The sequence below is a fragment of the Hemibagrus wyckioides genome, linkage group LG12, assembly GCF_019097595.1.
Source record: "Hemibagrus wyckioides isolate EC202008001 linkage group LG12, SWU_Hwy_1.0, whole genome shotgun sequence".
Lineage (NCBI taxonomy): Eukaryota > Metazoa > Chordata > Actinopteri > Siluriformes > Bagridae > Hemibagrus > Hemibagrus wyckioides.
In genome coordinates, this window is record NC_080721.1 from 2,276,050 (window position 1) to 2,286,926 (window position 10,877).

Genomic DNA, 10,877 nt, shown 5'->3' on the forward strand with positions numbered 1-10,877 from the left:
GCCGGATATTAAGATATTCTCATAAAGCAGGAACCTGGAACCTATTCGAACTCGTTCAATCCTGGGAATCTGTTGCTCTGGAAAGCTGACACCGTCACAGCATTCAAAAGTTTTGTTGACACTGCAAACCACAGCTACGTGTGCGTCGACGCCAATCGGCTTGCAGCATTCTAGAGCCCGTAGCTTGTGGCCTTCTAAACGAACATCAGATCTCAGACGCTCGGTAAGGCAGAGGTGGAGGCTGTGACGTTGAGGTGGACTGAGAAGTTGGATAATTCACTGCAGTCTTCACACATCTCGTGCATGGACAGAGCTTGTCTGGGTTTCTGATCTAATCACATTTCCATACGGAATCCCTTTTGTTTGTGCCAGAATTTTAAACTGATCTGATAAAGAGCTATAGAGATACCACAGAATTGTTACCTGTATAAAAAAACCACTGTAGCATGCCAGCCTGAGCATTCACCCAGTTATTTATTGCTCTTTTGAAGCCACGTCAGCATCAATGGCTATTTTCTTGGTAAGATTAAAGAGAGCAAACAAGCCTTTCCTTTGATTCTCACACAATAAAATTTTTCTACAGCGTCTCAACAACAGAAGCTTCATACAGACCTTCACTTTCATATTCAATACAAATTCTAAGATTTTTCCTGGTGAAACATTTTGGAAGATCCCACTGTGGAATTGTGAGGATGAGGACAGTCCATGAATTCAACAGCTTGTTTTACAGAAACCACAGAAAACTGGAAGTTTACAAAAGAGAAGTAGTTCATCTGTCCTTCTAACAGGATGGGAATGAGGGACATTCCTCACTCACTTGTCAATCATTGCATCTGTGAGCTTATAGCAGGCATTATTTCCTTGCACATGGACAATACAATTACAATACAATACTGAATACTGTAATTGAAAGCAAACCAGCAGGATTCTGTATTTATGACTCCACCCACCTGCTATAATGATCAGCCAATCAAAGAACTTTCTCCAGCTGGCTTTGAAAAAACATGCACCGCAACACATGCTGCAAATGATGGCATCCGACAGGTGGCACTCGGCTTATCTTAAAGTCACACTAGCTAGCGACAACCTGATAGCAGACCATCGAATTTCAGCAAAATGCGACATTTCAATCAAGATTTTCTCAAATCTGGTCAAATTTGGTGTGACACGATAGCGCAACAAGTCAACAGCGTCAGATGATTCCTCAGATGATTCCTCAGATGATTACTGAGATGATTCTTCAGATGATTCCTGAGATGGTTCCTCAGATGATTCCTCAGATAATTCCTCAGATGATTACTGAGATGGTTCCTCAGATAATTCCTCAGATGATTCCTCAGAGCAATGCTACGGCAAATGATCCCCGCTCACAACTTTATGTTCTTACCTGCAATTAGTTATTAAGGAGACGTTTAATACTCCACACAATTTTTGACCACACAACGCCATATTTCTCTAGTCTCTAGCTGTGTACCAACACTCATGCACCAGATCCTCCAGTAAACTAGTAGACGCCACACCAGCTGAAGCTCTGAGCCAGTGCTAACTAGCAAAAATGGTGAATATGGGAAATTTATCCAGCTCACCAATCATAGTTATTCTAACTCATCAAGCTCACAGTTATCATTCCTTATGAATAATCCTCATCTAATGAAGAGTTGAGTAAAAACAGCCCCTATTTGACATTAGACATGTATAGAGAGAACAGTGAAGGCCACAACATCGGTCACTACACGACCACAAGAAACAAACCACAAGTGTAACGAGTGACTTGTCACGTTTCTAGTGTGAACTTCTGGTTAGTTTACATGCAGGCTCTGAAGCGACACCGAATAATATCACAGATCATTGATATGATCATTACATTATTAGAGGCAATGCATTCAGGGAGGATCTTGTCCGAGACAAGACATACTGTAAAAAAAAAACTTGAGAGTAGATTTTCACACAGAATCATCCATCCACCTTCAGTAGCATTTATCCTACACGAGGTCACGGGGAACCTGGAATGTAGCCCAGGGGACTCTAGAGGCACAAGGACAGGATGCCAATCCATCACAGGGCACAAACACACACACTTTTACACACCGGACAAATTAGAGATACCACTCAGTATGTCTTTGGACTTGGGGAGAAAACCAAAGAACCTAGAGGAAACCCTGAAGCTTAGGGAGAACATGCAAACTCCACACACACACACACACACACACACTACAGCCAATCCCCCCCCCCATGTCACCCATAAGCACTTCAATAATGCAACTAATTACCCAAGATAAACGCAGTTTTTTGCATTCTGAGCATGAAAACAGACTCCATCAAAGTTAATCCTAATGGAATCCTGTGCTGTTTGTGTGAAGTGCAGCCCTCCTCTTAAAGCTGGGTTTATTTATTTATTTATAAACTGTGACATTACTGTGGATGAAGGTAATTACTTGTCGCACTGGCTGAGGGGAGCGCAATAACAATTTTATAACAGATTCTGCAGTGACGTATTCTCCGTCTTAGCAACAGAGCCTTGATTAACAAACTCTACCTTGCTGTGTTTACGTCGGTCAGAAGCCAGGCTCACTTCACAGCTTCACATAATAAAGATTTCTTTACATCAGCCAAGCACCATCGCTTGTTCTTCTTCTTTTTTTTTTAATATGTGTTTAGCAGAAGTTCAGACAAAATCAATCAAAAATGACTGCCAGAAAATGCACTAAAACGCGACGAGAACCTCACTGCAAGAGTTTAATGCCGCGTCTGAGGCGTGCGATTCCCCACCTTCATCTGGCAAAAGCCACTTTTCAAGTCATCAACTTGAGGTAGACTTCTCTATTAGTTCCTTCCCCATTCTAAAAGTGACGTCAAACCAACATGGCTGCTGAGTGAGTCACAGTACTGGCTTAAGATCAGCTCACCTACAGACAAAGTACTCAAAACCTCCAGAACACTGACCACACTAATGACCATTTAGAGAATAAAAGATGGATGCATCAACATCTGAGTTTTCACTCATTAGCCGTCTAGCTTGTTGCCAACACTACTAGCATCTGTCCACTGGCTAGCTCATTGCTAAGTGACTTGTCTTTGATGCTGCAGGTTCAAGTCTACTACAGCAGAACACTAGCTGCTTTCTCACTTAGTAACTAAAAAAAATCGCAGTTAACCTTTCACGATTTTTACTCCGAGAGCAAAACCAGGCTGAGAAATCGTCCGATGCGTCCTTACGTTTTAAATCCAGCAAAATAATTGAATACATTTCATTTAATAGATCGTTAAAGTAGAAATTCAACCGACTGACAACCTCGTGATGGAACTGTGGTGGAATTAAGCCCTTTATCTCTGCATCATAACGGGAGTGATGCAGCGGCGCTTTAGTCTTTTAGCCTGTCTGGTTCTCTTCAATACCTTCGTCAACGTCATCTCGTGGATCAGAAGCCGTCTGAGACGAGATTCGAGCCGTCAGTACATTCTGAGGTTTGAAGACAGTCTGCACCTGAAAAACTCATAGCTCAAGACACTATGGTAGAAATATCTACACACACACACACATTTCATTGTCTGTACTGCTGATCTGATGTATCCTCGGGTCATGGGGGGCCAGTGCCTATCTCAGGCGTCATTGGGCATCAAGGCAGGATACACCCTGGACGAAGTACCAACCCATCGCAGGGCACACACACGATATGTATTGAGAAAAAGTTTTGACCCCAACCCCCCCCTTCCATATTAACAGTCTCACACCGCAGATGACACCGAAACCACGACACACTTCACAAATCGTCCAACACATGACTCAAGAGTTGTCCTGTAATGTCTTTACTACCCTGAAAAACCCCAATCTATACAACTTCAGTGTGTCGCAAAGAGTCCACGCCATCATCAGGGGACACAAAGACGTTGTGTTGATGTAAAGGAAAGCTTTCTGACTTCTCTGGGTTCATTTATGTGCAGTTGGGACACATGGTTACACGCCACCGTGTGTGTGTGTGTGTGTGTGTGTGTCTGTCACTGTACTACATTGTAACACATCCATCCCCAATCCTGGTCATTCTGCAACTTTGTGTACATCTCAACCTGACCGCAACAATTTAACCAAAAAAAAAAAAAAACCCCAAAACCCAGGACATGAGGAAGTTTTGGGTCCGGTCCAGCCGGCTGGATTTAAAGTGCACTTTAAAGAAAGTGAACATCAGCACTGTGTTCAGCTAAAACACTTAACACAATCTGCCAAGAGACTAAAATAAACACCGGGATGAACAGATAATAAAACAATCTTCAGGACTCGCTGGAGTTGGAGTTGGAGTTGCATGTGCTTCTCCTGATTTCTTTTCTCCAAAGTGCAGGCGGAAGACATCCGACTTACAACTTAGGTTTAGAGTAAATATTCTTTTCTATAACCCCAAACCCCTAATATTTCGAAGTGTGCCCGCTTGCTGCATTTTATCTGAAAGCTTTTGTCAGGTCCTGGGTATAATACACGGCCGGCTAAGCTTTTTGGCCGGGGTACAAATTGGAAAGGAAAAGGAAAAAAAAACCAAGCATGTAAATTGAGTGCTGCTTATCCGGGACAAGAGCCGTTTTACCTGTTTTTCCTTAGTTTCACCTTTCCTCTTTCTTTCAGCTTGTGTTCCGTTACCAATTTCCCAACTTTTTTTTCCGTCTTTATTTTTTATTTCCTATTACTTCTATTCGCCAAACAATCACTCCGCGCATCCAAGATGGCCACCAGGAACACCTCCTCCGTTGAGGCGTTGCTGGCGTCTGTCCCCGCCTACTTCGTTCCTATTGGACGTCGCTGCTCGGTGATCGCTCTCGATTGGACGCGATCGTACGCTCGTCTAGAGGCAAACGCCGTGCGATTCGCACGCTGGTTGGAGTACTGCGCGGGGTTAAAGGTGTAGCGGGGACTGGAAATGGTTACACTGATCACTCTTAATTGTAGCATGGTTTCATGAACACCTGTACACCTGCACATTCATGCAATGGTCTAATCAGCCAGCAGCGGCTGAGCTTCAGTTAATGTTCACATCAAACATCAGAATGAAAAAGTTTGATTTCTGCGACTTTAACAGTGTCATGGAGGTTGGGTCCAAATGGACCGGTTTGAGGATCTCAGAAACCGAGCGTTTCACTCTATAGCGTTTACACCGAATGGCGCAACAAACTGTGGGTGGAAATGCGTTGCAGATAAGAGAGCGGTGGTAGCTTGAGTGGTGAAGACTCTGGGCTGTTGATCGGTTCAAGCCTTAGCACCGCCAAGCTGCCACTGTTGGGCCCTTGAGCAAGGCCCACTACCCACCCTGCTCAATTTCTTGTTTGCAGAACTGTAATATACACTTGTGCTGTACTGAATAAGTTGTCTTTATTTGTCACATATACATTACTGCACAGTGAAATTCTTTCTTCACATTGCACCTTAAGTATAGTTTTAGTTTTTATCTCTATGTTTGTCTGCGTCACTGTACTCTGTCTGTGTTCTGTGCAGCACCTCTGGTCTAGGAGGAACGTTGTTTCACTTCACTGTGTACTGCATCAGCTATATATGGTTGAAGTGACTAAAGCTTCTTTGACTTTGACTTTGACATATCCCATCCTTGGGGGTTGGGGTCAGAACACAGGGTCAGCCATGATGCAGCACCCCTGGAGCAGGGTGGGTTGGGGGCCTTGCTGAAGGGCCCAACAGTGGCAGCTTGGTGGTGCTGTGGCTTGGACCCCGATCTTCTGGTCAACGACCCAGAGCCTTAACCACTTGGGCTACCACCACCCCATATGTGTCCAGATGTGATTACCCAAAATTACAGCCTTGCTGAGGGGCAGTGGTGGCTTAAGTGATTAAAGTTTTGGGTTGTTCACTGGAAGGTCACTGCCAAGCTGCCATGGTTGGGCCCCTGAGTACGGCCCTTAACCCTCTCTGCTGCAGGGCCATTGTAATAGAGTTGACCCCTGCACTCTGACCCCAACTTCCACAGTTGGGATATACAAAGAAAGAATTTCACTGTACTGTAATGTGACAAAATAGTCTTCTTCTTCTTCTTCTTCTTCTTCTTCTTCTTCTTCTTCTTCTTCTTCTTCTTCTTCTTCTTCTTCAATAAACAGCTATACATCAGTTAGTTCTGGTCCACTTATTTAATTAGATAAGCAATGTTCCAAGAGTGCTTATAATTCACTATTTCCACTTATCTGTGCCACATAAAATTCCAATTTTAGCAACAATCCCCACTGAAAGTTACTACAGTCGTGTTAGTGACATCCTTGGAGGACATGACAAAGGGTACATTTTTCATGAATATAAAGTAACATCTAACTTTAATACTGAAACAGAGCAGCTCTGCTGATATTCAGTATAACCGCACACTTGCTTGTGTGATATTGCGTAATTCTAACAGCCTACTTATTAAAGAACAATAGTAGCAGGTTATAATCTGAAAAGAAAAAAAAGCATAACGTACGTAACTGTGGATCTACAATTATAAAGATGGCAATAAGCTCAATATTCCTTAGAATGTTCTCCACTTAGTTGGAACCTTGGTTACATACTGTTTCTACTACCTTATCTTCCTGTTTTATTCCAAACTGATGAAAGAAATATATCAAAGGTGATATCAAAGTGTATCAAAGCTCCCCACTGGAGCTCAACACATAGTAAAAGACAGTAAAATTATGTTAGTGCTGATATCATACTTTCTCCCTAATCCAAATCCCCTATCATTTTAACAACTACCAACCAGGGTGCATGAATCCTAAGGTTCCTCCAAAAGGTGGCCAACCAGATCTTTTCAATCTACTGCTCATACTGCATTTCAGAAGGTCATGAGTTTGAATCCCAGGTTCACTGCGCTGCTAATGCTGGGCCCCTGAGCATGGCCCTTAACCCTCAGTTGCTCAGTTGTATAAAAAATGAGTAAGTCGCTCTGGAAGGGCATCTACCAAATGCCAGATATGTAAATGTAATGCAGTGTATTACACTAAGAGGAAAGTGCTATCACCCCTTTTCCACATACATGAAAGCAAAGTAAGTAGGAGAAGCCTTTATCCTCAATACATATACATTACGGCACAGTGGAATTCTTTTCTTCAACTATCCCAGCTGATGAAGTTTGGGTCAGAGCACAGGGGCAGCTATGATACAGCATAGAATGATACACGATGATACAGGTACAGGTACAATGGTTGCGTAATTGCCCAACAGTGGCAGCTTGGTGGTGCTGGGGCTTGAACCTCAAGCTTCTGATCAACAACCCAAGTAAGAACTGGTACTGTTCTCTACTGAGACTGAGAATCTCTCAACACCATGGGGCACAAAATACATTCAATATACATGCAAGAGCAAAACGATGTTTGATAGCTATTCATCTATGCTTTTTGCTAATTTTCTGGATGCCAGAGACTTGATTCCAATGTGTATAGATGCATTTGCAATGACAAAGCCTGGCAGCAGCAACCCAAATGAAAGGAATGACTCAATGCTTGGCAGTGTAACCTTAGTGACTAATTCAAACAAAAATGATATCTTTTCAAAAGACACATACAGACGAATTACATCCTTGTAAATCCCCTGCTGTGAGATTCCACATGCTACACTATCAGATTGCACAGGCAATAATTATACAAAGGGTATGCATTTGCATTTGCCAGTGTTCAAAGCATGCATACCCAGCTCAACATAGCTTGTGATTTCGTGCCCACCATGGTGGTCCTAGGATGTGTGGGATGTGTGTGAAAATGTTGCAGCCTTAGCCATAACGTTTGCATTACAAGGCCATCTATAAGCTGGTGTAGAGACTTGTTTTCCCTTTATTCTTAGGTTTTCAATTGTCCCATCCATGCAGGGACACAAGTGCCCCAACTATTTTCTTCTTAGCAGGTTGAAGACATGTGTTGGACCAAAGCCTCAGGGTGCACACATGCCACCTGGGACTGGGCTAACAGGCCCTGGGCATTCACCCAACAATCTGCAGTGCAACGTTCTCAGTTTTTTTCTACTGGGTAATATGTGGCCACTTGCAATTTCTGCTTTCGGCTGCATCTTTCCATCAAAAGCCTTCTCAGCACACAAATTTTGTGCCTCAAGCCGCTGAATATTCTGCAAAAGAAACATGGAGGTACAATCAGAAAATCTTGTATTCAGTCTTTTAGGTCATTGATCACATCTGGTAAGCATAGCAGACAAAGCCGCAGCTGTTTTAAGAACACATTTAGGCTTCCTAGATCCAGAAAAGATCAGATTCAGCCTTATTGTTTTAAAAATCAGAACATAATTTAAAAGAACCCAAATAGGCACTCCGGTCCGCTCTAGTAGAACCTGCATTTCACCTATAGCTAGGTGCATGGGTCTCCCACACTTTTGATTAGTGGCATGGGTCTCCCTCAGTTGTGATTGGTGGCATGGGTCTCTCTTACATTTGATTGGTGGCATGGGTCTCTCTTACATTTGATTGGTGGCATGAGTCTCTATCAATTCTGATTGGTGGCATGGGTCTCTCACTTTTGAATGGTGGCATGGTTTTCTCTCACTTTTGATTGGTGGCGTGGGTCTCTCTCACTTTTGAATGGTGGCATGGTTTTCTCTCACTTTTGATTGGTGGCGTGGGTCTCTCTCACTTTTGATTGGTGGCGTGGGTCTCTCTCACTTTTGAATGGTGGCATGGTTTTCTCTCACTTTTGATTGGTGGCGTGGGTCTCTCTCACTTTTGATTGGTGGCGTGGGTCTCTCTCACTTTTGAATGGTGGCATGGTTTTCTCTCACTTTTGATTGGTGGCGTGGGTCTCTCTCACTTTTGATTGGTGGCGTGGGTCTCTCTCACTTTTGATTGGTGGCGTGGGTCTCTCTCACTTTTGATTGGTGGCGTGGGTCTCTCTCACTTTTGATTGGTGGCGTGGGTCTCTCTCACTTTTGAATGGTGGCATGGTTTTCTCTCACTTTTGATTGGTGGTGGTTGAAAATGGAACTGTATGTGACTATTTAGTTTTCAGACATGATGCCAAAATTCACTGGCACTAATCTGCTATAAACCTGTTGAGATGGCTAGGTCTGCTCTGTATCCTGAGTAACCCACATCCATCTGCTGCAGTTTTTGAAACCCAATTTGTGAGAATGCTGGCTAGATCTCTTTTTAATCATAATGAGTCAGTCTTTTTGAGAAGGTCACTAAGCTGAATAAATCACTATTGGTTGCTGCCAATGCTGTCATTACTCAAATTTAGAGAATGGGAAGCAGCCACATCAGGACATTAAGGTCTGTCTCCATCTGTGAGGCAGCTGTAATAGCTCCTCTGAGATCTACACTTGATAACTGTTTCATAAATTTTATTTGTCTCATGCCGGCTTTTTAGAGGGCTCTAAAGCCATGTGTGCTACTCTATTCATTCCTAGCTATGACCACAGAATGTCAGAGCAAGGAGAATGAACCGCACCTATCCTGTGAACTTTACACAGAAGTATGAGAATTATGAGGGGAAAGAACTATTCTGTTTTCCCATGAGATGATATGGAAATAAAGTATTATCTTGGAAATTGTGGGAGTAGTCATTGTAAATCAGGACTAAGGGTAGAAAAAACAGAAGGGATATGCCATGGCATTAAATTGACCAACAAATAATAAAAACAATTTGAGAGTTGGTTGTTAATTATTGTTGCAGCATGGTGGCATCAAATGTACCACTGCTGCCACACAGCTGCCCAGTAGACAGTGTTACAGTAGAAGCTATATAAATAGAAGTTATTGTTATCTCAGAAATCTACATCAGACATTCAGCTTCAGTTTGATGGTACTCACATCCAAATTGGAAGGACAGTGAAGGTATGATAGCACTTTTTATATACTGTGCAACAAACTGTGTAATAATGTTGGCAGTACACCATCTTAGAACACAGCAGACCCAGAAGCCATGAGCTTGGTCCTTGTGCTCCTTGGTATGGTCAGCAGGCACTTTGACTTTGCTCAGATCACTGCTTTAGGAGAGAGAAAAGATATAAATAGGACATTAACCGCAACAGGTTCCTGCTAAATCTTGACCCCACCTGTTATATACACCCAACACCCAAGGCAGGCCAAGGAGCCCAAATGATAGACAAATGAAGTCCACTGCTTCCATCTGACTCGTCTGTGGACCACAGAAAATGTAAAAATACTTTGGTAATTCCATATACCAAGAATGGCTCATATGCTGGCATCTGGCATTGGAGCTATGGAAGAGGGGTCTGGTCCAAAGAGAGGGTGAAAGGTTCTACCTATAAGGAAGAAAAATAGTGAAGATCATCTACTTGGTGAGTCTCCTATGGTCTATGGTGCTATACCTCATTGGGTTTCAGCACATTTGACCTCTGAAAGACTAATGTAAAAGGCTAATACTTGCAAGTTTAAACAAAAACTTCAGACAGGTAAACAGGAAAGGTTTGGGCTTGCACATTGACTGAAGCAGCTGCATCACTGAAGGTTTGTAAATTGCATTATCTTGGACCGCAAGACCCTGTAGCGGATAGTGAGGACAGCTGAGATGATCACCAGTCTCCCTTTTCCTTCCATCACGGACATTTACACCACACGCTGCATCCACAAAGCCAGCAGCACTGTGGATGACCCCATGCTCCCCTCACACACACTCTTCACCCTCCTGAAGCATTCAGTCCCGTGTAACAGTTTCTTCCACCAATCCATCAGACTTCTGAATTTCAAGAGACTGGACAAACCATCACCAGCACAAACACACACATGTACTTCTCTGCACTCACACTGCAATTTCTGTACACCACTTTTTTGATGCTGCGACAAAATGCCTGCTAACTGTCTTATGTTTACAAATGTTTACAACTGAAGCATCTTTACAGAACTGTTTACTGGTCAGTGCTGCTCTGTGCGCACTACTGTATTGTCTCCTGTCTTGCA

At 43.0% G+C, this 10,877-nt stretch overlaps 1 protein-coding gene across 8 annotated transcripts in view; it reads right to left on the minus strand.

Moving 5' to 3' along the window:
- The window catches only part of cnot3b (CCR4-NOT transcription complex, subunit 3b), a 37,870-nt gene extending 33,137 nt beyond the window's left edge, over positions 1–4,733 (minus strand). For all 8 annotated transcript variants that reach the window (XM_058404844.1, XM_058404850.1, XM_058404848.1 and 5 more), the window contains exon 1: positions 4,575–4,733. The gene's annotated coding sequence lies outside the window, so the exon portion shown is untranslated. The remainder of the gene's footprint in view (positions 1–4,574) is intronic.
- Between the last annotated feature and the right edge of the window lie 6,144 nt (positions 4,734–10,877).